This window comes from Heptranchias perlo, chromosome 18, assembly GCF_035084215.1.
Source record: "Heptranchias perlo isolate sHepPer1 chromosome 18, sHepPer1.hap1, whole genome shotgun sequence".
Lineage (NCBI taxonomy): Eukaryota > Metazoa > Chordata > Chondrichthyes > Hexanchiformes > Hexanchidae > Heptranchias > Heptranchias perlo.
In genome coordinates this window covers 39,252,764-39,278,806 of record NC_090342.1, presented here as the reverse complement: position 1 = coordinate 39,278,806, position 26,043 = coordinate 39,252,764, and the positions used below count along the sequence as shown (strand labels likewise).

The following is a 26,043-nucleotide window of genomic DNA, read 5'->3' as shown; positions in this document are numbered from 1 at the left end:
AGAGTTAAAAGAAAAAAAATCTCATGCGAACCATGATTGTGCTAACCCATGGTGGCTCTGATTGTTTCTCGGTTCTTTTTAACTGCTGCACCTTTAAAGATAGGTGATAGTGAAACCAAGCAAACTATCAGAAGGATTGACAGGCAGTGGCAGGAATGAAAGAGAAAATGCCAAGAAACAGTAAAATAATTAGTAGTTTCACAGAAAGTAAGATAAGATCACCAACATGGATTAGGGTTCATTATTTTCTTTACATATAGGAAGCAATGGGAAGCTGAGTGAAATAAATGAGTTTTGATTACAACTAGCACTCAATGTTGTTTTATTCATTCATGAGATGTGGGCGTCGCTGGCAAGACCAGCATTTATTGCCCATCCCTAATTGCCCTTGAGAAGGTGTTGGTGAGCCGCCGCCTTGAACCGCTGCAGTCCGTGTGGTGAAGGTTCTCCCACAGTTCTGTTAAGTAGGGAGTTCCAGGATTTTGGCCTAGCGACGATGAAGGAATGGCAATATATTTCCAAATGAGGATGGTGTGTGACTTGGAGGGGAACATGCGGGAGGTGGTGTTCCCATGCACCTGCTGCCCTTGTCCTTCTAGGTGGTAGAGATCGCGGGTTTGGAAGGTGCTGTCGAAGAAGCCTTGGTGAGTTGCTGCAGTGCATCCTGTGGCTGGTGGTGGAGGGAGTGAATGTTTAGGGTGGTGGATGGGGTGCCAATCAAGCAGGCTGCTTTGTCCTGGATGGTATCGAGCTTCTTGAGTGTTGTTGGAGCTGCACTCATCCAGACAAGTGGAGAGTATTCCATCACACTCCTGACTTGTGCCTTGTAGATGGTGGAAAGGCTTTGGGAAGTCAGGAGGTGAGTCACTCACCGCAGAATACCCTGCCTCTGACCTGCTCATCTTGGTCTGCCTTTGGAACGATTGAAGATGCATTTGTGTTAAAGACACAAATATCCAATCCAGATCACAAGAGGATGCGATTGTTACATCTCTGGTTACTCCATCATACAAGTGTATATAGGGTCAACTCCAACTCCAACTGTATATAAGTCAACTCCATAAAAGATAAGACACTCAGTCTGTTTATGGGAACGACTGATGTTACAGAATCTGAGAAGGTATCTAAGGCCGATCCGAATTTGTAACATATGTTATCATTGAAATTTGAAGGAAACATGGCCAAGCATTACAGTTTGAATACTTTAAACTCATCAGATCAAACCAACTCAAAAGCAGTACTGAGTGAATTTTATGCCACCATCACCAGACATAGCTCAGGATGTTAATATTTGATCCATTAGCATCTTTCATTTATTTAACTAGAAAAATGACACTGAAACTTTTACTTTTAAAATAAGTTTTATCAAAGACATCCATCATATTTTATGAACTGGACAGTGAAAAAATACTACTACAAACACTTTTTAAATAACATGTTTATTTAACATTGAATATAAAATAATTGCAATAGAAAGACAGACCTAAAGAATCCTGTGACAACACAGACCATGTACTATCAATTGAATTCCACTTACTGTCATTGACAAACACAGGATTAAGAGAACTTCTCCATGAAATTAAATGTGAGCTTGAAATAGATGGAAAATTGAACTGTGAGCATAATTCTGAGTGATATCCAGTATCAGCACCATGTCATAGTGAATTTCCCCAATTTATGCAGAGATTACAGAAAGATCATTCTCATATAGAAGATCAATTTAAAATTCTCAGATGTTAGCATCAAATAAACATCTGTAAAATAAAATCAGGCAGCTGTTAAGTTTTCTGTTTTTTGTCTTTTCAGTGGTAAACTAATCCATATGATGCATCAATGAGGCCCTGTCATGGCTTCAGCTTGAGTGGATCCTAACTCAAACAGTGGGGTCACTAAGTTACCTCTCCTTCTGTTGGATTGCTACTGTTAATGTCGTTGATGGTCTTTGCCAGCAATAGTGTATTTGCGTTTTTGGTCTCACAGAACTGTGTTATGAATGCCAGTTCTGTTGATTTTTGAAGTTATATTGCCCAATAAATAGATTATGGCACTAGGTGTGTGCCAGAATGCCATCAGCCAGTAGAAGCGTAGCTGAAATGTGTGACATTTCTTTTAACCAAAATACTTCAGATATTATTTAAAAAAACAGGTACCCAAGAGTACATTGAAGGCTATCACCCAGTTTCAGATGAATGGGAAGTATTCATGTGGACAACGGGACCAGGCATGCTTGTTGGAGTAGAGTTTCGTCCTCGACACCTGGGCGGTAATCTGGTGGAGCAGGTCGCCTCCCTGTTATAGAACCCGCCCGATTTTAATTCTATTAATTTCAATGGATTGAAGATCAGGCAGATTCTATATAGGGCGGGCAATCCACTCCTCCATATTACAGCCCAGGCCATGAAAATGAAAATGTAGTCCATTGTCAAAGCTCATATATGAAGAGTGACCATTTAGGTATGGTAATGGAGGGCTGCCGCTGTCTGTACCTGTACTTCAATAAATTATTGAAAGAGGGAATTGTCTCATTCTGTGCATTATATTTTTACATGACATTTGTCTCCCCTTGAATTTTGTTTGATTCTCATGGTTCATGAAGACTTCTGAATGCCAAGATGGGGTTGCATTCTTGTACCACACCTGGGTACTTAATATTTCAATATATAAATTTATATTAATATAAAACCCACCCCAAGTATATAAATATTTCAAAGTGATAAACATATGTAAATGATCCTTCCAGTCTTCTGCTATTGTTGACAATTTTTTAATGTATACATACAATAGGAAATATTATACCCCAACTATATAGATATTAGCCCAGAACTTGCGCCCTTCAGCTCAAAATGTTTTGCCCTGTAAGTTGTTGGAAGTGCGAGCTGATAATGGTGCAGCGAGGGAAACAGGGCATCCGGGACCTTGGTGAATGACAGGACCAACAGTGTATCTCCTTAACCAATGAGATACATAGATTGAGAAATAAACAGAGGAAGGACTGAGATGGAGGGTGAATTAGAGTGGATGAATTCAAGAGAGGGAAAAAAAGATTGGATTAAAAGAGAGAAAAAAGACACAGAAAGGAAAAGTAAGAAAAAAACATTTTAAATTTAAAATCTCCAACAATTCACTTCCTGAAGGAATGAGACTCGGCATGTTTGATAGTCATCGGCATTTCACACTGGATAGACCACAGTAGCACCCAATTGCCAAGGTAATATAAGAACAGGATTACTCTCAAACAGGCATATGAACAAAATGAGCAACCACTGCCTGTCTGCATCAACCTACTACATTCTAGAATAACAACAAAGAACAATTTATTATCAAATACCATTGATGTTTATTGAAACTTACCCTTGGTTTGTGCTGTTCTTCCTATTGCTTGCACCATATTTTATGTGTTCATTTTCTAAAATCAGGTTGCGGGCCGTCATATTGCTCTTCAGGGAAGGCAGTAGGTTGTATAGTTATCTTCTGATGGGGCAAAATCACTACCCTGAAACTACACAACCTACTACCTCACTCTGGCAGAACATTGAGAAATAGTCATGGCCGATTGATGAACAATGCCTGAAGCCAATTGCAATGTAAAAGAACAAACTAAGTTGTATTTTACACATTATACAGTTTTCAAAATTATTGTAGCAAGAGCACCATCATATTTGCTCCAGTTATTTTGCAGATTTGCTGCCTGTCCCATCATAAAATGAGCCCAGTTAAACAATGTGGCTCTGAAATTCCACAGGCGCCAATCCTGGTGATTGTGCTGGGATCACGCCTGCCGTCCTCCAACGCCTATCCTCGCTGTTGTTTGTGAGGTTAGAGGGAGGGCATTTCATTTGCATGGGGCCAGTGGGCGGAAGTACCAGTTGGGGCATTTCTTTAGTGTCTGCCTGCCCCATGCGCCAGCAAACTGGGGTAGCTGCCCATCCATGGGAGTGGTTTCTTAGGCTCACCACCCCAACCTTGTAATTTAAAAAATATAAATTGTCCTTTTCGGGAGACCAGACACCTTGCCAGACGTGAACCCCACCACGGTGGCCCACATGCGGCCCACCCTTGTGGAGGCCCGAATGCCTCATCTCTCTCAGTGTATGAGCTGGGGCCCTCTCCAAGGTCAGAAGTGGAAACTACTGGTTTAGGCAGTCCTTGCCCCTGGGTTCTCCCACCCCCTGTCTCCGTGGAGGTTCCGCCAGTCTCTCGTTGAAATTATTGCAGGGGATCAGTGGAACCCCCATAGAATTTCAGGGCCTGTAGCTTCATTTACACCATAATAAATAATAACATCTATCAAACCATAGATACTTAAACCTACTAGCTGCTTTTCTGTGAATTTGGTAAGAGATTTGAACTCTTTGGGGGGGAAATTTGTTTAGCCCATTTCCAGGCCTGAAATAGGCGGCGCGCTGGGAATATCGGGTGAGCCTCGGACCTCATCAGCATATTGTGAGCAGGTTGCAGATGCCAAACAGGCATTTAGAGGCAGCTCGCCGGTTAGATGAGGATGAAGTTGGATCAGCTGCCTCACCGGTAGTGGCCATCAGACAAGTCCAGGGGGAGGGGGAGGAGAACGGGAGGGGAGGAGAATGGACGGGAGGGGTGATCGTGGGCCGGCAGTGGCCTTCAGGGATGCTGTTGGTAATGTTGGAGCGAGGAGGAGCACTCCTGCTTCCCCCCGTTCCACATAAAGGTAAGTTTGTAAAAATGTACTTACCTTGAGGCCACATTAGGAACCAAAAAACTGAGCAACCAACCATTACTAACCATATTATTCGGCATGATCAGGTATTATTTTGGATTCAAGTGCTGATGCAACATTTTATTCATTTTTTCATTTGAAAAGAACTATAGAAGTGTTGATAATCATAGGATAAACATAACGTGCATCCGAGTGATCAAATACAGGAAATATTCACCTCTGCGGTGTTTTTGTCACACATGGATTACGTGGCTGTTATTAATTGAACATCTTCAACATCCATTATCAAACTAGTGCTTTACAACCTAAAAAAAAATCATTGATTAAATCATATTTGTTCTGAGAACACCATTTGTCAGGATCGTTTAAATCATTCCTCGTTTCCAAAATATATCCAGATAACTGAAATAACGTGTATGGTTTTTAACACATCCATCGCAGTTTTGACAGCCACCTCAGGAAAGACAGTAGATTGTATAGTTATCTGACCGGAAGGGGGTAACCCTAAAACTATACAACCTACTACCTCACCCCAAAGGACAGTAATATTCTGCAGCAACAACCAAGGAGGAAAATGGTGTTCCTTATGTTTGTGTACCTGCATAGAAGGGAACAAAAAGGGAAACCGAGAACTGAAAGTGCAATCACGTTAAAAGACTTTCCTCTACTTGGTCAACACAAAGCAAACAGCTGAAAAAAATCTCAGCTGCCATATTGATAAGGGCAGGTATGTGTTAGTACCGTAAGCACCACAATAAAGAGGAGACTGCAACCATAATTATACCAATATGTGTATCACAATTAGATGGCCGACATTAGCATTTTATCAGAATGCAGCATTTGATGTTTGCAAGAGCTTGACCAAAAGCAAATCATTGTAATATGTACAAGCACTTTTCTCTTTAATATATACAGTAATTAGAGCTGGGTGTGGTATGTGTCATATCAGTGAGCCTTTAATACATTCCCTTATGCATTATTGACCATTTTCACTGTTACTGCAATCACTATGGCAACAGAGAATTGTGGTACAGCTTTGCAGCACATAATAGGAAGAGGGTTTTTGAAACTGGTGATGTAAAATATGTCTCTCAAATAACAAAAGTGGACAGCTTCACTATAAGTAATATATAGCACTTTGCATAAATATTTATCAACCTGCACTTCTATACAATAATTCTATAAATATTTAAACCTGTTAAGAGTCACTCATTTGGAGTGAGTGTTACTCACATTGGTTTATAAAAGTGGTCTATTTTGATGTAACTCACTCCTAAAATTAAACACAGCTCCATATGTTTAAATGGGTTTGATTTCTGTCATACTCATTTTAATCATGAATGTCACTCCTAATATTTTCCTAATGTTGGTAACTCTAACTTACTGCCCATTTTAGACAAGGGAGTGCTAAACATCTCTTTGGAAGGCTAAGCAGGCACTCCTTAAGGAACAGACTGGCAGATGCAAACGTGAACATTTCTGATTCCAATTCAACCATAGCATTATTTATATTGATCGGGTCACCCAACTTTAAATACACAAGCATATTACCACACAGCATAACTTGATGTGGGTTCATTCCCTAATTCACTGTGTGATATATTCCCGATCTCAACAGGTAGAGGATGGGTACTAGAACGCAAGAATGCAAAGAAGCGGTGAAAGAAGGCCCAGTCATGCTGGATAACCTCGACCCTAGTATCAATTTAAGAGTAGCGCTGGAAGAAACATGGGACAGGGTCACCTGCCACACATCTGGTAAAGGACTGGGACATACAGTACATGAAGGCCAAAAGGTAAAGGGTAAAACATACCAACAAAGGATGGAAAGAAATGGAGATAGAGATTTTTTGGGTGGGGGGTTGTGAGGGTAGTACAGATACCATCCAACTGGCTCCATTTAAATTGATCCTCTGGCAATCGCAAAGCAGTGCTGGTGGTGGTCTTAGAGAAGTAATTGGCCTAAATATTCGTGTACTTCCAAATGCAGGATAATGCAGACTATGAGTGGCTTGCATGAGAAAAAGAAAAGAGCAAAATGGAATGGAATGGAATCTTGCTGGTTTTCAAAAAGGCCAACCTGCGATGTCAGCAGCTGCTCCTTTACAGCTGAAACTTTTGCTTGTCCTCTTGCTAGCAGAGTGCAGTATCTTTTTTTCCTACAAGCACAAGAAAAACAATGCTTTTCAAAAAATTAAAATTTAAACACTGAATGCCAGAGATTATGATTTCAAACAATGTTGGAAAATAATGTACATAATAATAATGTCTGTTATATTAAAAATTGTAAGTGCTATAAAATACAATGATAATTCTGTACCACGGTGCTGAAATATCTGCTGCACCACCACTGACTCTTAATTCAGCAATGCCCATGTACCGTTCCACCTGGTGAGATAGTTCATTATGGATTGGGTAGGGTCAAAAAGCTATGTCATTGTTCACCATTGAAACTACTTCATGCCTCTTGATCTGAAAGAGTTCAACACGATCTTAACTAAAGGGTAATGGTAAACAATGAGGTGGCTTTTTGGGGGTCTGGGGGGGAGGGAACTGAGTAAGAACTTGATGTTTTCCCTCCTGTGCCCTGTTTTTGATTGCCAACCCAGATTGCAACATGGTAATCTGATTCCTCACATCAGGCAAGGCTTTTCCTGAATTGATTACGAGGTGGTGTGTGAGACTTGTGCAGGGCAACTCTCTCTTCAATGTGTCTTCATCATTACAGACATCATTCCTCCCCATCCATCCCATCCCTTATGAACCACCTGAGATTGGAAACTTGGCAGGTGGAAATATGGTGTGAACCTGTGCCTTGCACCTACATGCCATAGTTCTATTATTTACATCAGTATTTACAGTAGAGGAAGAGGCTAGCATGCCGGACATCCAAGAAAACTAATTTTGAATCAGGGACAGGGACTCACCATAATTAACATAAGCAAATTAACAGTAATGAAGAAAATAAGGGCACTAAAGAGTGACAAATCCCCAGGACCAGATTGTTTCCATCCCAGGGTTTTAAAGGAAGTAGATGAGAACATTGCGGATGCCCTAACTATAATCTTCCAAAGTTCTCTCGATTCAGGAACTGTTCTTTTAGATTGGAAAATTGCACATGTCACTCTTCTATTTAAGAATGGTGAGAGAGAAAAACCAGAGTATTATAGACCGGTTAGCCTAACATCTGTTGTCAGGAAATTACTAGAGTCTATAATAAGGGATAAAGTGACTGAACACATTGAAAATTTTCAGCTGATCAGAGAGAGCCAGCATGGATTTGTAAAGGGTAGGTCATGCCTGACGAACCTGACTGAATTTTTGAAGAGGTGACTAAAGTAGTGGTCAGGATCTATGGATGTTGTTTATATGGACTTCCAGAAGGCATTCAATAAAGTCCCTCATAAGAGAGCTAAAGTTGAAGCTCATGGAATTGAGGGCAAATTATTGACCTGGTTAGGAAATTGGCTGAGCGGCAGGAGACAGAGAGTAGGGATAATGGGCAGGTACTCAAATTGGAATGGTTTTGACTAGCGGTGTCCACAGGAATCTGTGTTGGGGCCTCAACTATTCACTGTATTTATTAACGACTTAGATGATGGGATAGAGAGCCACATATCCAAGTTTGCCGATGACACAAAGATAGGCAACAGTGTAGATGGAAGCATAAAATTACAGAGAGATATTAATAGATTAAGTGAATGGGCAAAACTGTGGCAAATGGATTTTAATGTAGGCAAGTGTGAAGTCATTCACTGTGGACCTAACCAGGATAGATCAGAGTACTTTATAAATGGTGAAAAGCTCTAAACAGTGGAGGTCCAAAGAGATTTAGGGATCCATGTACATTAAAATGTCATGGACAGGTACAGAAAATAATCAAAAAGGCTAATAGAATGCTGGCCTTTATATTGAGAGGACTGGAATACATGGGGGTAGAAGTTATGCTACAGCTAAACAAAGCCCTGGTTAGACAACACCTGCAAGTACTGTGTTCAGTTCTGGGCATCACTCCTTAGGAAGGATATATTGGCCTTGGAGGGAGTGCAGCGTAGATTTACTAGAATGATACCTGGACTCCAAAGGTTAAATTAAGAGGCGAGATTACACAAACTAGGGTTGTATTCCCTGGAATTTAGAAGATTAAGGGGTGATTTGATCGAAGTTTTCAAGATATTAAAAGGGAACTGATAGGGTAGATAGAAACTATTTCTGCTTGTTGGGGAGTCTAAGACTAGGGGAATTTGCCTAAAAATTAGAGCTAGGATTTTTAGGAGTGAAGTTACGAAACACTTCTACATTTAAAGGGTGGTAAAAGTTTGGAACTCTCTTCCGCGAATGACAGTTGATGCTAGCTCAACTGTTAATTTTAAATCTGAGATTGATAGATTCTTGTTAACCAAAGGTATTAAGGGATATGGGGCTAAGGCGAGTACATGGAGGTAGATCACAGATCAGCTGTGATCTCATTGAATGGCGGAACAGGCTCGAGGGGCTAACTGGCCTACTCTTGTTCCTATATTATGATTCACAAAATATTAATTTTATGTTCAGAAATCCATATGCTCACTTTTCACTAAAAGCAGTCCCTTCTCTCTCACAGACAAATAAGAGCTGGAGGTCAATAGACAGCGGAACAGATTGCTAAAAAAGTAATTCCCTGTATCAAACAACTGGACAACTAGCAAAGCACAGTAATCATATGTTAAAGGATCTTTGTTTCCATGCAAAAGTGCCTGAAAAGGTTTTTTTCTGTTTGAAAAAGGAAAAGAGCCAGAGGACCCATTTCCGTTATGATAATATCACTTGCAAGTAACACAATGATGCATTTCAACCACAATATGTGTTTGGTTGTAAGAGGTTTGCCAAATATCTTTTCATGAAAGAAAAAATATTGCTGTTCCTTTAAATTATTTTAAAAATTGAATTCATATCTTTTTAATATGTTTCAAAAATCTGCATCACCTTATTGAAATAGCAGTCCCTTTCACAGAATTCAATTAAATTTCTGCTCATCACTTGGGAAAGCAATTCAGTCTATAAATGGAGAATGCAGTCTTTTTAACTACCATTTTGAAAATGTCAAAAGTCTTTCATTTAAATAAAATATCTGTTAAACAATAATTCTTTGGTGTATGCTTTTCCTGAAGCAAAAATCAGACTCCTCTCAAATATTCATGCTATTAGCTTCCCTCTGTGCCCTTCCCCAGCCTGACTACATTATTTCCTGGCTTTACCCTAATCCCACACCAACAGTTGTACTACAAACAACTGGACAAATATGCTAATATTAATATAAACACTCTCCTGCACAACTGTATTGTTAAAAAACAAAATAGTACTGAGTAGTAATTTACCTTGGTTGCTTCTGTCGGAAGAAGGGCACACAGCAGGAAATTTTCCTGCACGTCAGTGAGCACTAGTCACTACTGTGCAGGTGCCAGGAACCCCATCCCAGACCCATACTATTCACACAAATGCTGGCTGTGGTCCAAGAAGAAATCTGCTGCTCCATGTCTAGCAGACCAGCATTAATTTTAAGTCCTGATATTATATAAAATAATAGATGGATGGTTGGAGAAGCATTGCAAAGGTGTGCTCTATCACAACTGTGTTTCTTTTTTGGAGCTGGTGTGTGCATGACTGACTGGCTGGAGTTACTTGTCAAGCGCCACGCCTTCCACATACCAGCCTTAAAGCACAGACAAGGGATTGCATGCCCCTTGCTAATCCATCCCTTACCATCTGTTGTTTTTATATAATAAATACAAAATTCCTTTGCATTATTCAGCTAAATAAGTCCCAATATCGCTGCTTGTCAAATCATGTGGTATACATGTGAAAGTCTGCTTTTTCCCAATCCTGATATTCATTTTTATTCAGTAAGGAAAATGATAAGAAATTGTTACATTTCTACATATTATACAGAATAATATTCTGGGCTATGTTCCCAAAGATAGTAAGACATCTCAGAGTTGGGATAGTGTTGATGTATAGCAGGGGCAAGCTTATCATAACCTCTGGATTTGTTACTGCCCTGTTACTCAATGCTATATGATACTTTTAGAATCTGTATTTTGACAAAATGTGGAATATCTTCTTACAATTAAACATGTGAATTGTGTGCCTTTGTAAGCAGACTTCACAGATGAGCATGTGGTGATGACAGTTGTAATTAAGAAGTATGGATAAACACAGCTGTTGTACTTTTGGTGTAAATTACAGACTCACTTTCACATCGCAATGAATTAAATTTTGTATTAAAAGCATTTCTGAATGAAACAATGGCATTTTTCGAATTATCCGTGCATTAACCAATTCAGGTTGAATAAGAAGATAAGAGCAGGGAGATGTGATTGAAGGAGTGAGAGTTGGAGTATCGGGGTTACAATGTTGCAGGCCTACCTTTGTCACATGTTCCCTTCGTGTGTGGCTTCTCTGCTGGAGTGCAGTATTGCTGCAATTACTGTAAGATCTTATCCTTTAACAGAGATTTCCTTAATAAGTGGTACGTGTAGAAATTTGCAAGATGTGTTGTCACACTGCACCAAATCACTTGCCTAAATTATAATATCCCCATTGTTATATCAAGGGTTTGGCTAGCTCGCAAATACCATAACATAACAATGGCTTATTGTATTATGAACCATTCTTAAGCAGATCAGATAGGATGGCAACAACAGACCTGTGTAGATTCAAGGCCTTGTAGGTAAATCAGGATTTTTGCAATTGTCTTTGTGCAATTTAACAGAAATTTACTGTGTACTCCACAATTACACAACAAACTTTTCAACATCGACACTAGTTTTAAAATTGTGCTCCTGCAATATTATTAGTAGGTCACATATTACAATGAAAAAACGTGTGACCTGCTGATAGTATTGCAGGAACATGCCATTCTTGAAAAAAAGGTTTTCAAAAATGGGGAAAATATGGCCTAAAAGCTAACAAATGTTTTTAATTTTAAAATCCCAGTTTAACAGGCATTTAAGTAATATCTATTCATATTTACAAAGCAATTCAATAACTAAGCTAGTTCATTGCCGGCCAATAATTTTTCGGGGGAGGGTGTGCTCTTTTACATCACCTTCATAGCTGCCTGCGCAGTTTCAGCCTTGTGCAGGGAATGCAAAATGCTTTAACTTAAAGGTAAGTAGGCAAAAATTCTTAGGGCCTGTGGAAAGGCTCAAATTGCATTTCAATCCTTTGGCAGGCTTTGCCAAGACCGAAGTGGGTGGGGGGGGGGGGGGGAGGGAAAGGAAAAGAAGCATCAAACAAAGGTGAAATGACAGGAGACCCATAGTGGAGGCATGAAACCGAGTCTGTGGGAACTGATGGAGCAGTGCAGCATCTGACTCCCTGTTCCATGGCTGGGAAATTGGATATGCTTGACAAACGCATCAAATCGTTAAATTTCCTCTTAAACACTTTCATACACATGAACCTTCGAAATGTTACGATAAATTAATGCAGAAAAAATATTCTTTATATACTTGGACTTTAAATTATCACTTTTCACAACTTTAGGTTTCATAAAATGTTAATCTTTTCTATCAAAGAGAATCTTTTTATAACTGAACTGACTGGAAATTTCTAAGATGTAAACTGGACCCCAAAGTCTATTTTCTTTTTAAAGAGAAGCCTTTTTGTTTGCTTATTTCTCTGTTTCATCATGAAAACGCTTCAGTTTTTAAAGTTTTCAATGAATTTTCATTATCAGCAAAGAGAAAACATCACAGCCTAAACCATGATCCCACCCCTGTCCTCTTCTGGATTGAAAAAAGATGGCAACCATAACCTGATGTAACCTTCTATTACAGATCTTTTAGCATCTTAATGCTAAAGGGATCAAGGGATATTGGGGAAAAAGCGGAAACAGGGTACTGAGTTAGATGATCAGCCATGATCATTTTGAATGGCGGAGCAGGCCCGAAGGGCCGAATGGCCTACTCTTGCTCCTATTTTCTATGATTCTATGAAACAGGACGAAGCTATCACACCTTACACTTCAGCCTGGAGACAAGGCAGTGTAGGACCCAAGTTTATCCACATCAATTCAGCTCCACAATTAGCTGCAAGATCAGGGTAGACGAGTCACAAACTAATGCTATTGATGGACTGGTGCAGAACTTGCAAACCTCTAGCACGACAGTGGAAAAGTTTGCATCTTTGTAAGAGTTTAAGGGGGTAATCATAACCCCCAAGAACGGGAGGTTGGGGGCGGGTAAATATTTGGAGCAGGACCGCATCCCAGCTCCAACACGCCCACTTCTGGGTTTAACCCAGGCAGGTTTGTATGCGTGTGCACAGCAGACACCAGGAAGTCCCGCCCACACTTAAAGCCGGCAGGCTGATACTTAAAGGGGCAATGTACCTCTTTGAAACACTTGAGGTACTTAATATTTTGTATATTGGAAAACTTAAACCTTACCTGTTCGGGTTTCCCATCGCTTCCGATTCACATTAGGTGAAAGCAGGGTGTGGAAGGGCCAGATCCGTGAGGTGAGTGCCTTTATTGCACTGCTTGTGGGCCTGGAGGAGCTGGAGTGCTTCATCCTGGCCCAACAAGCTCACTTAGCCGACAGGACCCCCACAATTGGCTGCCACCCACGCCCACCCCCCATGGGGTATCCTCCCACCGCCCCCCCCCCCGATGCTGAACCCCACCGATGCAGGACCAACCCTCCCCCCAATGCTGGCTGACCCCCCCCACCCCCGATGTCGCCGCTGGCTGCCCCCCCCCCCCCAATCTCTGACGCTGGCTGACCTCCCCCACGCCCGCCCCGATCCCTGATGCTGGTTGGGCCTCCTGATGTCGTCCACTTCCCCCCACCCCCTCCGATTTTTTTCCAAGCCCGATGATCTCTCTCTCCCTCCTGCCCCCTTCTCTAATTTGCAGCTCCTTTCACTGTTGACAGGCAGCCAGCCTGTCAATCTGGCTGCCTGGCACGTTGGAAACCTGGAAGCTCAAATACCTTCAATTGAGTTGCGATTGCAGATTGCTACGCACTCAATTCGCTTCCGGGTTTCCCACGCGAATATCATGCCCCAGGAGTCAGAGCGGACCTCTCCAAATAGGAGTCAGGCATGCAACTGCTGGATCATACTATGCGAACATTGCCGCTTTCATTTGGCGAACAACAGCTCAATTATTTTTCAGAGGGGTAACTCAGAGTCAGAACTCTAACCCGCAGATTGTGGTTATGAAATTAAATCAAAAACCTTATGCACTAAGTGTGGGAAAATTCTCTGGAGTTTAGAAGAATGGGAGGTGATCTCATTGAAATGTATAAAATTCTGAGAGGGCTTGACAGGGTAGATGCTGAGAGGCTGTTTCCACTGGCTGGAGAATCTACAACTAGAGGTCATAGTCTCAAGATAAGGGGTCGGCCATTTAGGATCGAGATGAGGAAAAATTTCTTCAGTCAGAGAGTTGTGACTCTTTGGAATTCTCTACCCCAGACGGCTGTGGATGCTCAGTTGTTGAGTATATTCAAGACTGAGATCGATGGACATTTGGACACTAAGGGAATCAATGGATCTGGGGATAGGGCAGGAAAGTGGAGTTGAGGTAGAGGATCAGCTATGATCTTATCGAATGGCGGAGCAGGCTTGAGGGGCCGTATGGCCTACTCCTGCTCCAATTTCTTATGTTCTAAAAATAAACAGTGGCAGGTCTGAGAAATGTCCATATTCTATTTATTGTATTACGACTGAAGTACAGAAATATACAAATTAATAATTTTAAAAAATGATTTTCTCTGTTGGAGTAAATTGAAGAGTTTAGGTGATGCTTGAATTTCAAAATCGTATAATCTATCTTTAATCATTTATCAGGCTTGAGTAGAACAAGCGATTAAGTGCAGCATGGCAGGCAGACTCTTTGTTGTACTTGATGTTCAATGATGTGTTAGATTATCTGTATACATTATTAATGGTAGTGTTGCTTAAGGCTTAAGTCACTGGTGTAGATGAAAGTCAAGAACATCTGGACTACTCTGCAATAATGTCATCAAAGTTGAATATTTAAATGTCCAAACCACACTCACAAGAGGCTCCAAAATTTTTTCTGCATTTCATTTTTCTCTTACTTTTGAAGATGATATTCCATTAAGATTAAGTTTCAAATAACAGATATTTAGGAGGAAGTAGCACTTGTGTGTTTTGTGAAAATTATGTAGTTGAAGGAGTTCAGATGGTGGCTAAAAAAATCCACTTGAGCTTTGGCTGTAGTTTATATGTCATTGAACTTCCGAAATGTCTTCCGGTGGGCAATGTTCCCTGTTGGAAACATAGACTCATACAATTGTCCCATAATTTTCTGTGCATTAAAATTAATGGACAGAAAATCCTGAGAGGCCATGCAAATTTCCATTACGCAATCCCAGTGGAAGAGGCTCTGTGCTAGGAGTAAACATGTGTAAAATTTACCTTCATATATAAAACATCTTCACCCTTGATTAGAATCCAGTCTGTAACTCACTCCAAAGTATCTATTATTCTATATTATCTATCTGTATTCTTTGTTCACATTACTGTTTTGTAATCAACCCTAAGGAGCGGTGGTTTAAGAAACAAAAAACATAAATTTGCAACATAGGGGATTTATTTCAGTAAAACTCCTGTCCTCAATATGTATTCTATTTGCACAATAGAGGGTCATTTTCAGATTTTGTGTTAATGGTGGAGAACTTTGCCTGCAGCAACTCATTGGAAATTCAGACATGCACCTCCCATTAATTTTAAATGGTTAGAAAATTATGTGCAGCCCTTTTTTGAAGGAGTTAATCAACATTGTTTTGCTAGGAATTTATTCTATGTATCTGTGTATATCATATGTTGGTGGTTTCTCCTGGTGCCTCATCTCAACTGAGGCTTGTTAATTTTGTACTTCTCAGTTCTGCAATCACAATCTATGTTAAATGGCATACTTATATCCACACTATGCATTTCATTTATCAACATTAACATCTATTAGCCAATTCTTAATTTGTAGAGATTTATACGAATTCTATCAATCTTACATTAGTCACCTGCCACATCACTTGCAGCTCTAACTTAACAGTTTAATGACTGTATGAAAATTGTGCAGACAGAATTTAATTTAAGTGAGTTAACCAATGTGCTAAAACCAAACCTCTTAGATTTATCAGCAAATGCTAGTACTAGTACTACCCTCCATTTATATTGTTTATAAAGAGTGTTAACAGCAGGGAACCAGAACAGACCCTTAGAGAACTCCACTGATCAGTGCCTATATAGAAAGAGCCTTTTCCAGTTCTCATCACCTCTGCTTTCTATTGTCTAGCCCATGTTCAATCAAGCTGGATCATCTGCCATTTATTCCATAAACTTTCATCTTTTTTAAAAGCTTGATATGTGGAACTTTATCAAATGCCTTCCGAAAAGCCAAGTAAATTATATTCATGGGATAGCCCTTAATTGCTAATTTAGTTACCTCCCCGAATTCCAGCAGATCAGAGACATAATAGGAATGCGTCATATGACGTATTTACGGTTATTTGTGCTTTACAAATATTGAGCCAAAATGGGGTGGTTAAATTTCAAAGGCCACTTTGCCTAGAGAAATCAGTCGGAGAAGGGTAGGTTCACGGAGGACACCTTCAGCTAAAATGTCACATTTGTCCAACAAAATAACAGTTCTCTCCACATCTGCAAAATGTAGTGGCTCAAAACACCTTTAACAACATTAGTCTCTGCACTAACCATGGCTGCCAATTTTTCATCTGCCTAACACCTTATTCTACACCCTCAGCAGACAATCATAAAGTGCAATCAAATGTAATTCTTGACAAGTGATGAGTGTATGTATCGACAGTATTTTCTCCTGGTGCTTCCCCTTGGTGTGTATGCTCTACATCCATGTACTGTGCCCAATCTAGGTGCTTCTCCAGTGGCAGAAGTTAATGAGGTATCTGGCTTTTGGGAATGAGATGGCTCTGCACCCCCTTGTCCTGGGTCACAAGACTGGCCTACAACGAGTGCTGCCATGTCTGATGCTGCAGTGGTCGATTAGTCCTGCCCACTTCTTGACACATCTGTCATTTGAGGAACTGAATATGGCTTTACCCTGTGGATACTCCAGCCACGTCTCCGCTACAGTGCGTTCCCTCAGCATCTCCATTGATAAGTGTGGGGCCTGATTTCTTAGCAGCTATGAAGACAGTGACGTCTTGTATAATTGCTTTTTTAATTTGATCATCCAGTAGAAATAAATAGTAAGTCATTTAATGCTCTGAACTTGTAAAAATACAAGTGACTATGTTAAACAATTTGATGGGAAAATAAAATTAGCGCATTAATCTGGAAAAAATTGGTTATTATCCGAGGTGTCCCATTACAGCTTCTTTTGTCATAGTCCTTTAATTATTTAATATACTCATGAAATGACAGAGTGCTGTGAAGCAGAAGCACTCACACAACCAATTTCAGGGTTTCCTACAACTTACAAAGTTCAATGGCCAATCTGTCGAAAAAGGCAGCAATCCATGTGTGTTACTTGCAGCAGTTTTACCACACTACTGTAAAATCAGCTGAGTTTTCCAGAACTAGTCTATATAGTAATCCCCCACCAGATGGCGACTGTTCCCCATATTTAAGTACACACACAAGTTCTACATTAAAATATTCATGAGGTTTTTAAAAGAAGAAATCATAAAATAAATATAAGTTTCAGCAATTTTCAACTGTTTATCCCAGTTAAGGTTTCTGCCCATAAATTGTCAAGACTTTTAGTTAGTCATCTGTACTTTTCTACGTAGTATTGAAATGGCTGCACATTTCTTAACTCTTTCAGAGCCAAATGTTTAACATCTGCAACTTTGATACCATAAATCAAAAGCCACAACACATATTGATGGGTGGAGCACAGTTACATTAGCAGCTACATCACAGAACACCAGTAATTACAGTGCAGAGTGATATCATTAATTATAATAGAGTGCAGCTCCAACATACTATCTTTTGTTGTAATAAAACCAACATCACCAAAACCTGATGCAGTGAACCTTTTTAACTTGGCAAAGAGCAAAGTGAGCATTTTATCTCAGTAAAGTATAAAATAAAAACAAATGGAATTCCAGTAATTATTCAAACTTCTAACAACTTTTGCAATAGCTTAAGGGAGTAAAAAAACCTTTCTATTTCTAGCCTATTGGATATGTCCCTGATGAAGCTCTCATTAAATAAATACTAGAACTGCTTTAACCCTTCACTATTCTGATGTATTATTCTGCTGCTAAGGTGCATCTATTTCTATAAGGCCACAAATTCTAATTGCTAAATAAATAAAGCCTCAGATCAATCAGAATTTAATTATTTGGTGAGGGAACTATGAAAGGTGAGGTCAATAAAAGTTTGATTGTTTTTCAGGCTGAAAATCAGAATTCAGGCTAAAAAGTCTAGCTTTCTCTGACTTCTAAGTTATTTTTTTAAGTCATCAGCTATGGTTTCCACTTTTTATTAGTAAGTTTTTCTTGCTGCTTATAATTACAGTGTTCCGATTTGCTGCTGATTTAGAAATATGAAATTTGAGCTAAAATCAAAGGCTGCAAAAGAATATGGCAGAGATGAGGTCAATCAGGAAATAAAGATTAGGTGACTTCAAGTTTGGGTTTTAAAAACCTGAAGATTGTACTCTGTAGGAAAGATTGAAAGAGAAAAGGAGTTCCATGGTTTTAAGGTACTTGCAAAGATGGGTCATTACAGAAAATACTGATTTCAACACAGTGAGGATGCAGAGAGAAAGAAGAGCATGTAGAATGATGTATTTAGAGTTTAGAAGTTCAAAGAAGCAATAATTCAACAGAGAGGGATAGAGGATTGAGATTTGAAGTGAGAGAAGAATTGCCTTTCAGTTGAGAAGCTTTAACTTTTTTCCTTCCAGGAGTGTGAGAGGGATAAGAGCCTACCCAAATATATGTAAAACATATACATAGACAGCAGGTTTAGCAAACAGCGGGGAGAACTGTAAAAGACTTCAAAAATACAGACACGTTTGTGAGATAGGCAGACAGGTGGCAGAAGCAATTTAATGTGGATAAGTGTGAAGTAATACATTATAGAAGAAAGAACAAGTATTGGGAGTATACAGTTAATGGAAAGACGCTGATGGGTGTGAAAAAAGAAAGAAAACTAAGGGTTTAAACATATAATTCCTCATAAGTGTGAGTGCAGGTAGCTAAAACCATAAATGGTCAATAGAATTTGGGGTTTTATAAATAGGGGTATAGAATACAAAAATAAAGAAATAATGATGAATTAATACAAATGTTGGTTAGACTACAGTTGGATTACTGTGTGTAATTTTGTATGCCCTATCATAGAGAAGGCATTAAAGCCATAGACAACATACAACCTAGATTCATTAGGATGATGCCAGGGATGGGAAAACTAGTAACAAGGAAATACTGGAACTATTTCCACTGGAGTATCGAAGGCAAAGGAGGAATTTAATAGAGATTCTTGAAATTATGAAGATCTTTGATCGAGTGAATAGGGAAAGGTTATTTCTTCTGTTTGGAGAGTCAGTGACAAGAGGTCATCAATTTAAAATCATCACCAAGAGAGTGAGGAGAGAAGTTAGGAGAAATTTCTTTAAGCAGAGGGTTGTTGGAGCATGCAGTGGTTTGCCACTGGGAGTGGTTGAGATCATTGCATCTTTTGAAGAAAAATTGGATAAATATTTGAAGCAGAGGAAAATAATGGGACAGTGGGAGTAGTCTTGAATTGCTCTAGCCTACAGCCAGCCTAGACTAGCCAGCTATAGACTGCATCACCTGTTGAAATCTTTTCCAGAAGAAGCTTTGCCAGAAACTGAGAAACTACCCAAATAGTCAATGACACCCAACTGTAACACTAATGAGGCGCAGATACATTTCCAGAGAGAAGGAAGTGGGAAGTTAAATCAAGCCACATGGCTCTCGTGGCCTCCAAGCAACTGCTCTGAGCAAGATTGGCAGAAGCTTAAGAAGAGGTGATGTAAGAGTGACAGAAAATGAATCATGAAATGAAGAGGAAAAAGAACAAAAACACAAAAAGGCTTATTAGGATTATTATAGATGTCAGAAATGCAAGTATCGCAATGTTTGCACTTTACCAGCTACTAATCGATGGAGGCCCTCAGCATCAAGTAACAATCTTACTATAAAGATAGCCATAACAGTTTTATAAAAATAGTCATTTAAAAACAAATTATGTTCTCAGAAAATTGTTTCTGTGGTCACAAACCACAAAAGCTTAATGTCAGGTCTTGATCATGTGGTCGACCATACACTTTGTAAAGTGGGGATTAGGATCGGTGATGTGGGAAATGGGAAAAACCACACCTGTGCAATAAGGGTGCTCTTTGGAGATTTGGGTTGAGACACGCTGTTGTGCAGAGTAGAGAAAAAAGCTTTATTTTGCATCTGGTTGTAATGTATCTGACCTCGGAGTGCTTGACACTAACATTGGGTGCTGGAAATGGGAAAGTATTCAATTCCCTGGTGCCAAGATTCTCCATTGGGAAGTATACAAAAACGAATAATAAAAAAAACAAACCTTGAAGGGCTGAGGGGTGAAAAAGAAATTTACAGCTTGCAAGCCAGAAACTTCCTACATCAATGCACATTGAAGACTATACAGATAAACAAGAATAAAGAAATGAGCCATTAACCATTACTTGGCATTATTGCGTAGATTTACCAAGAGTGAATAAACATTACTATGGGGCTTCATTCCCAAATCAAAACCTAATCTTACACAAGATCATAAGATACTTACAGATGAGGAAGACCATTCAGCCCATCTTAATTCAGCTATCCAAAACAACCCCACTTGCCCATTGCTGCATCTAGTTGTTTCTTAAATGATTCCAGGGTTTTTCTTTCACCATTGCCCAGAAGTCTATTCCAAGTAATACTCACTCTCTGCAGAAGGACAACCTCAGTCCTAAAGTTACCTTATACTAGTTTGAATTGTATCCCTTTGTCCTACTCCCACAGTTTAATTTAAAGTTGTATTCTGGATTACTATCTTCTATACCTCTATAAGACCATCTCTCAGACACCTCCTAGCCAGGCTGAAAAGGCCAAGACTCTCCCGTGTTTCCTCATAACTCAGATCCCTGGGAATCAGCCTCATGGCTCTTCTTTGCACTGCTTCCAGCACTTGAATATTTCCCTTGTTAATCATTCTATTGGCTTTGTTGATTGCTGCTCTATATTGCTTGGATACATTGAATGTTAAGTCTGCTAAGACTCCTAGGTCTCTATAAACTTCATCCTTAGTTATTTTGACATCATTCATGGATTATGTAAGTTAACCATATTTCCTATCTATGTGCAATACTTTACACTTGTCTGCATTAAATTTCTGAAATTTGGTTTAACTCATTCTGTAATTTTGAGCCTGCCTCCTTCTAACGCGCCTCATAGTTTAATATCATCTGCAAATGATCAATTTACATTAAGTTTCTGAATCCATGTCATTGACGCCAATTAAAAACAGTAGTAGTCTCAATACTGAGCCCTGGGGCATGCAGTACTCCCCTCCCCACGCAGTACTCTCCTCCCCACATCCAAGTTTCCTCAATCTTTTACGCTGATTCAGCGAAACCGCCAATGAAATCCTCTGCTGCTCATTAACATAGCTCCCAAATAAAGACCAGGGACACGATTTTAATGAGGTGGCGGGATGGCAGCGGGGGGGTCAATGGGTGCATGGCAAACCCGAATAATAAAATCTTACCGTTCCCCACGCGATCGCGACTTAATTGGTGCCCCTTAACGTTGTTTCCGGGTTTGCCGTCCAAAAGCTGCACAGCGGGTAGACTGCGCACCTGCATGACTTGCTGTCAGCTGGAGCGTCTAGATTTAAAGGGCCATTGCACCGATGGCTTTTGCTGGAGCAAGGAGCAAGCACGCAGAATGGAGCAGCAGAGGGGCAAGGCAGCTTCAAGATTCAATGACACCTCACTTGAGGTGCTGCTGGCCGAGGTGAAGAGGAGGAGGGAACTATTTTACCCAGCCAACAGGAGGAAGCGCTCTGCCTCTGCCACAAGGCTTGGTTTGAGGTGGCAGAGGAGGTCACCAGCAGGAGCAACATCTGCCGCACTTGGGTCCAGTGTAGGAAGCATTTTAATGACCTAACTAGGTCAGCAAAAGTGAGTACACTCACTGATTCTCCTGCGTTCTGTGGTGCACATCACCCCTCTCCCCCCCACATCATTCTGCACTGCCAAGACTACTCCATCACATCACTCCTCACACCCACTTAAAGCTCATCCTCAACTTACCTTCACTTCCTGAGCACTTCCTCACCTCCCCATTCGTGACCACACCACTACCACTCACCCCAGTCCTGATCCAATGTGATGTCTCTGTCTGATACTCACCCTCTGATGCACCTCTGTCATTGTCAGCCTCACCCAGACCAATGCATTCATCGGCTGACCACATCACCGTCACTCACTCACATGTCTGCACTTTCTTCCCTTCTAGGAGGAGAGCGCAAAATGCACGTGAGAGGGCGAGGACTGGAGGGGGCCCCAACAAATAGTGCTCCTCACAGAGGCAGAGGAGAAGGCCATGGAGAACAGCCACACCCTCGAGTGCTTGTTCGTCGGGGATGCCGAGACTGGCACCCCACGAACATCTGGTGACACAACTTTAACATTCATCACACACAATATGAATTGATGTTAAAATGATTGGCATGTTGAACACCTCAGTTTGCTCATCACAACATGACTTAATATTGCCTTCTGTTCTCTTCCAGGCCCTTCAACGACTGAAGTGATGGGAGAGGGCGATTCCTCAGAGGAACTCCCGGCTTCTGAGGGCGCACCATCACATCTTAGCGAGCCATCCACCAGCACAGATACTCACACCTCGGTGGGTCCTAGCAGTCAGTTAATTAGGTTGGCACCCAGTGAGTCATCATACACAAGTGAGCATGACTGGACACTGGTGGCAGGGCAGCTGTGGAGAGTCCGCATCGGTGGGCACACTCCTCTCCAGGCTCTGTTCAGCTGGGCGCAGATGCTGAATCCCGGGGGCCATCCTTTAAAAGGAGAATGATCAAGGGCCAGCAGCATATTTGTGAGGTACTAGAACAGGTGCGATGTACACTCTCCACAACAGCCCAGAGGATGGAGGAGTCCAACTCCTGCATTAGTGGAATAGTAGCGCAGGTAAGTGCGGGAATGTCTGCGATGGACTTAAGGCTAGCCTCCATTCAGCTTCAAGCATGGCTCACAAATGAGTCCATTCAGGCCATGACAACGGCCATTCGGACTCAGGGTGAACAACATTCTGCCGCCGTAAACAGGTTGACAGAAACTTTACAACTGGGCTTTCAAGGCATCACATATCCTCCAAACTGTTGTCCAGCAGAGTGGTAGGAGTGGTGTGGGCTGGCCCAGGAGAGGGATGATGGCAAAAGGAGACATGGAAGTGGGGACACCACTCAAAGCGCTTCCACGTCTCACCCGTTGCCCCCCTCTCAACCAGTACCCACAATGCTGCCTCCTCTGAAGGTGGCCGAGTCAGCCCCTCCACAGGTGCAGGTGGAGCAGTCTGTGGAGAGGCCCTCACGGGCTCCAAAACCCAGAAGGCGTGGGCCGAAAGCATCTAAGCAGTCCGGCCAGGGACATGAGCAACCTGCCACTGCCTCTGCTGCAGCCACAGGGGATGCACCACGTAGAAGTGGTAGGAAGAGAAAGGCTAAGGATTTGTGATCACAATGGGTCTGCACAAGGGTGTCTGACAGACTGTCATGTTTTTCATTTATATTTGTTTTTTGTTAAATTCACTTTAATGTTATCATTCTCACCACTACTGCCACGTCTTGCCCATTCTTGACAGCCTTTTGTGATAGCGCCCTTTCATGTGCTTCAACATGAACAGTGAAACTTGATGCTACCCAGTGGGTGAGTTTACAGTGGGTGTATGTGTTGTTGTAGGACTGTTTTGTGTGGGGGGTGGGGGGGGCGGCGGTGGCGGAGATGGTGTTGACACTGCTCTTTCCAGATGGTCTGAGGAATGGACTATTCTCACTTTGTGATCTCCTTATGAGAATCGTTCACATATCAGTGATTCCCTGGCCTCATGAGCAGCCAGGTGAGCCGCTGCTCTACCGATGGGTTCCTCTTCCTCCTCCTCCTCCTTGTCCTCCTCCTCAATGTGGATGCTGGATGAGGGCATGGGGCTTCATCAACCATTAACCCTCTCTGTTGTGCCATGTTCTGCAGGACACAACAGACGACTATAATTCGACCCACTCTCACTGGTGCGTTTTGAAGCGCTCCCCCAGACCGATCCAAGCACCGAAATTGCATCTTCAGCAGCCCTATTGCATGTTCAATGATAGACCTGGTGGCGATGTGACTGCCGTTGTATCGATGCTGTTGCTCGGTGATGGAGTTCCTCAAAGGTTTTCATGAGCCACGTGTGCGGGGGGTATCCCTTGTCCCCGAGGAGCCAGCCCTTAAGGGTGTTCAGTGCGTGGAAGAGCTCCAGGATGTTGGATTCCCTCAGAATGAATGAATCGTGGCAGCTGCCAGGGAATCTGGCACACATGTGAAGAAATATTTTCCGGTGGTCACAAACGAGCTGCGCTTTGATGGAGTGATACCCCTTTCTGTTGATGAATAGTCTTGGCTCGTGTGGAGGTGCTCGGATTGCTATATGCGTGCAATCGATTGTACCCTGTACCCCTGGTAAGCCAGCCACAGAGTGGAAACCCACTGCCCTCTCCGACTGGCTAAGGTTGTCCGTGGGGAAGTTGACGTGGTGGGACGCCCTGCAAAACAAACCATCGGTGACCTGTCTTGTGCACTTGTGGGCAGGTGACTGAGAGACCCCGGCAATGTCACCTGTGGCGCCCTGGAAGGACCCGGAGGCGAAGAAGTTGAGGGCAGTGGTCACTTTAACTGCGACGGGCAATGCGATGCCACAAGGCTCAGCCGGGAGCTGCTCAACATGAAGGAGGCTGCAGATGTCTGCAACCACCTGACGTCTCACTCTCAGCCTCCGTAGGCACTGCTCCTCAGAGAGGTCCAGGAAGCTCAGCCTCGGTCTAGGGTAGTGCCTCCTGCGACATTGGTACCTCTGTTGTTTCCCTCTCTGCTCTTGTGCGGATGCCAATGGCGCACCTCTGTGTTGTGCAGCTGCAAGTGGCAGAAGTGCACGGCTGGCGTAGATGGCGATATTCCTCCTCTTCAGATGTACTGGTGAATGCAGCCATTGCGCCCCCCCATCCTGATGGTGTCAGTTTGAGGGGGTCCAAAAAGTAGGTAAATATGTATAAACAGAACAATTCTGAGTGGAAACCAAGAACTTTCAGTCTAAACACAAAGATCTCCCAGCCAAAAGTTTGTCTGAGAGAACTGAGAGCCCTGCTGCAATAACTGACCTTTTATCCCCATCTGTCAAACAGGGATTTAAATGTCCAAATGGCCGCCGGCTGCAACCTGCCGAATTTCCCATGCCATGTTTCACACAGCACGGGAAACACGTTGAAGCAGCGTTGAAATAGCTTGCCAGCATAATTACATTAATGCAGATTTCAAGTACTTTAAGTACTTCAATTGTTGGTTTAAATTTCAACCCGGGGTTCAGGAATGGCATGCGCACCCAGATGGGTCTGGGTTGTGCACGTTTTTTGGCTGGTTGGAGCCGGGATTCCTTCCCGCTCTAGAAATGCGTGATTTTGTTTGCCCCCCTGCCCCTAACCCACCCGGACTTCAAAGTTAAAATCGTGCCCCAGATAACAGCATTTCCTGTATCTACATCAGTTCTGATCGGGCTGTAAATTTATGCTCAAAATTTAGACTTGCATTATATTGTTGTATCTTTGAATGTATTTTTATGGCATCAAAATGAGTCACATTAACATTTTTAAAGCTTCCACAATTGTACGTTTCAAATTTTTTTAAAGCTCCCATGATAAATAAAATCTGTTTAAAAAAAAGGCCTGAAACGAACTTGATCCTGCACCTAGGATTTCAAGCAGTTTACACTATGACTTTTGCAAAAAGAAAATTATAGTCAAGGAAGATGGGATTGTGGTTAAAAATCACTAAGCCTTAATGTGATTTTTTAATAGCTTGGTTGACCATACAATTTGTGAAGTGTGGATTAAGATGCATAATAAAGATTTCACACTGTTAAGTGTGCTGCATTCACCACAGGCCACTATGTGCGAGATAACACTGACAAAGTGTTTTATAGTCCAGGGCTCCAGTTTACAGGCACACAGTTCAAAACCTCATGTAATTACTGTGGATGTCACCTTTCTAATTGTGATGATGATTGGGTGGGGGACAGTTTCTTGTCTGGATCAGG

At 41.6% G+C, this 26,043-nt stretch overlaps 1 long non-coding RNA gene across 3 annotated transcripts in view; it reads right to left on the bottom strand.

The window, feature by feature from the left end:
• Nucleotides 1-1,423: 1,423 nt before the first annotated feature.
• LOC137334779 (uncharacterized) overlaps nt 1,424-26,043 on the bottom strand; it is a 69,977-nt gene continuing 45,357 nt past the window's right edge. For all 3 annotated transcript variants that reach the window (XR_010966239.1, XR_010966240.1, XR_010966241.1), the window contains 2 exons: nt 6,777-6,855; nt 1,424-5,294 (listed from right to left, as the gene is read on the bottom strand). This is a non-coding gene — a long non-coding RNA (uncharacterized lncRNA). The remainder of the gene's footprint in view (nt 5,295-6,776; nt 6,856-26,043) is intronic.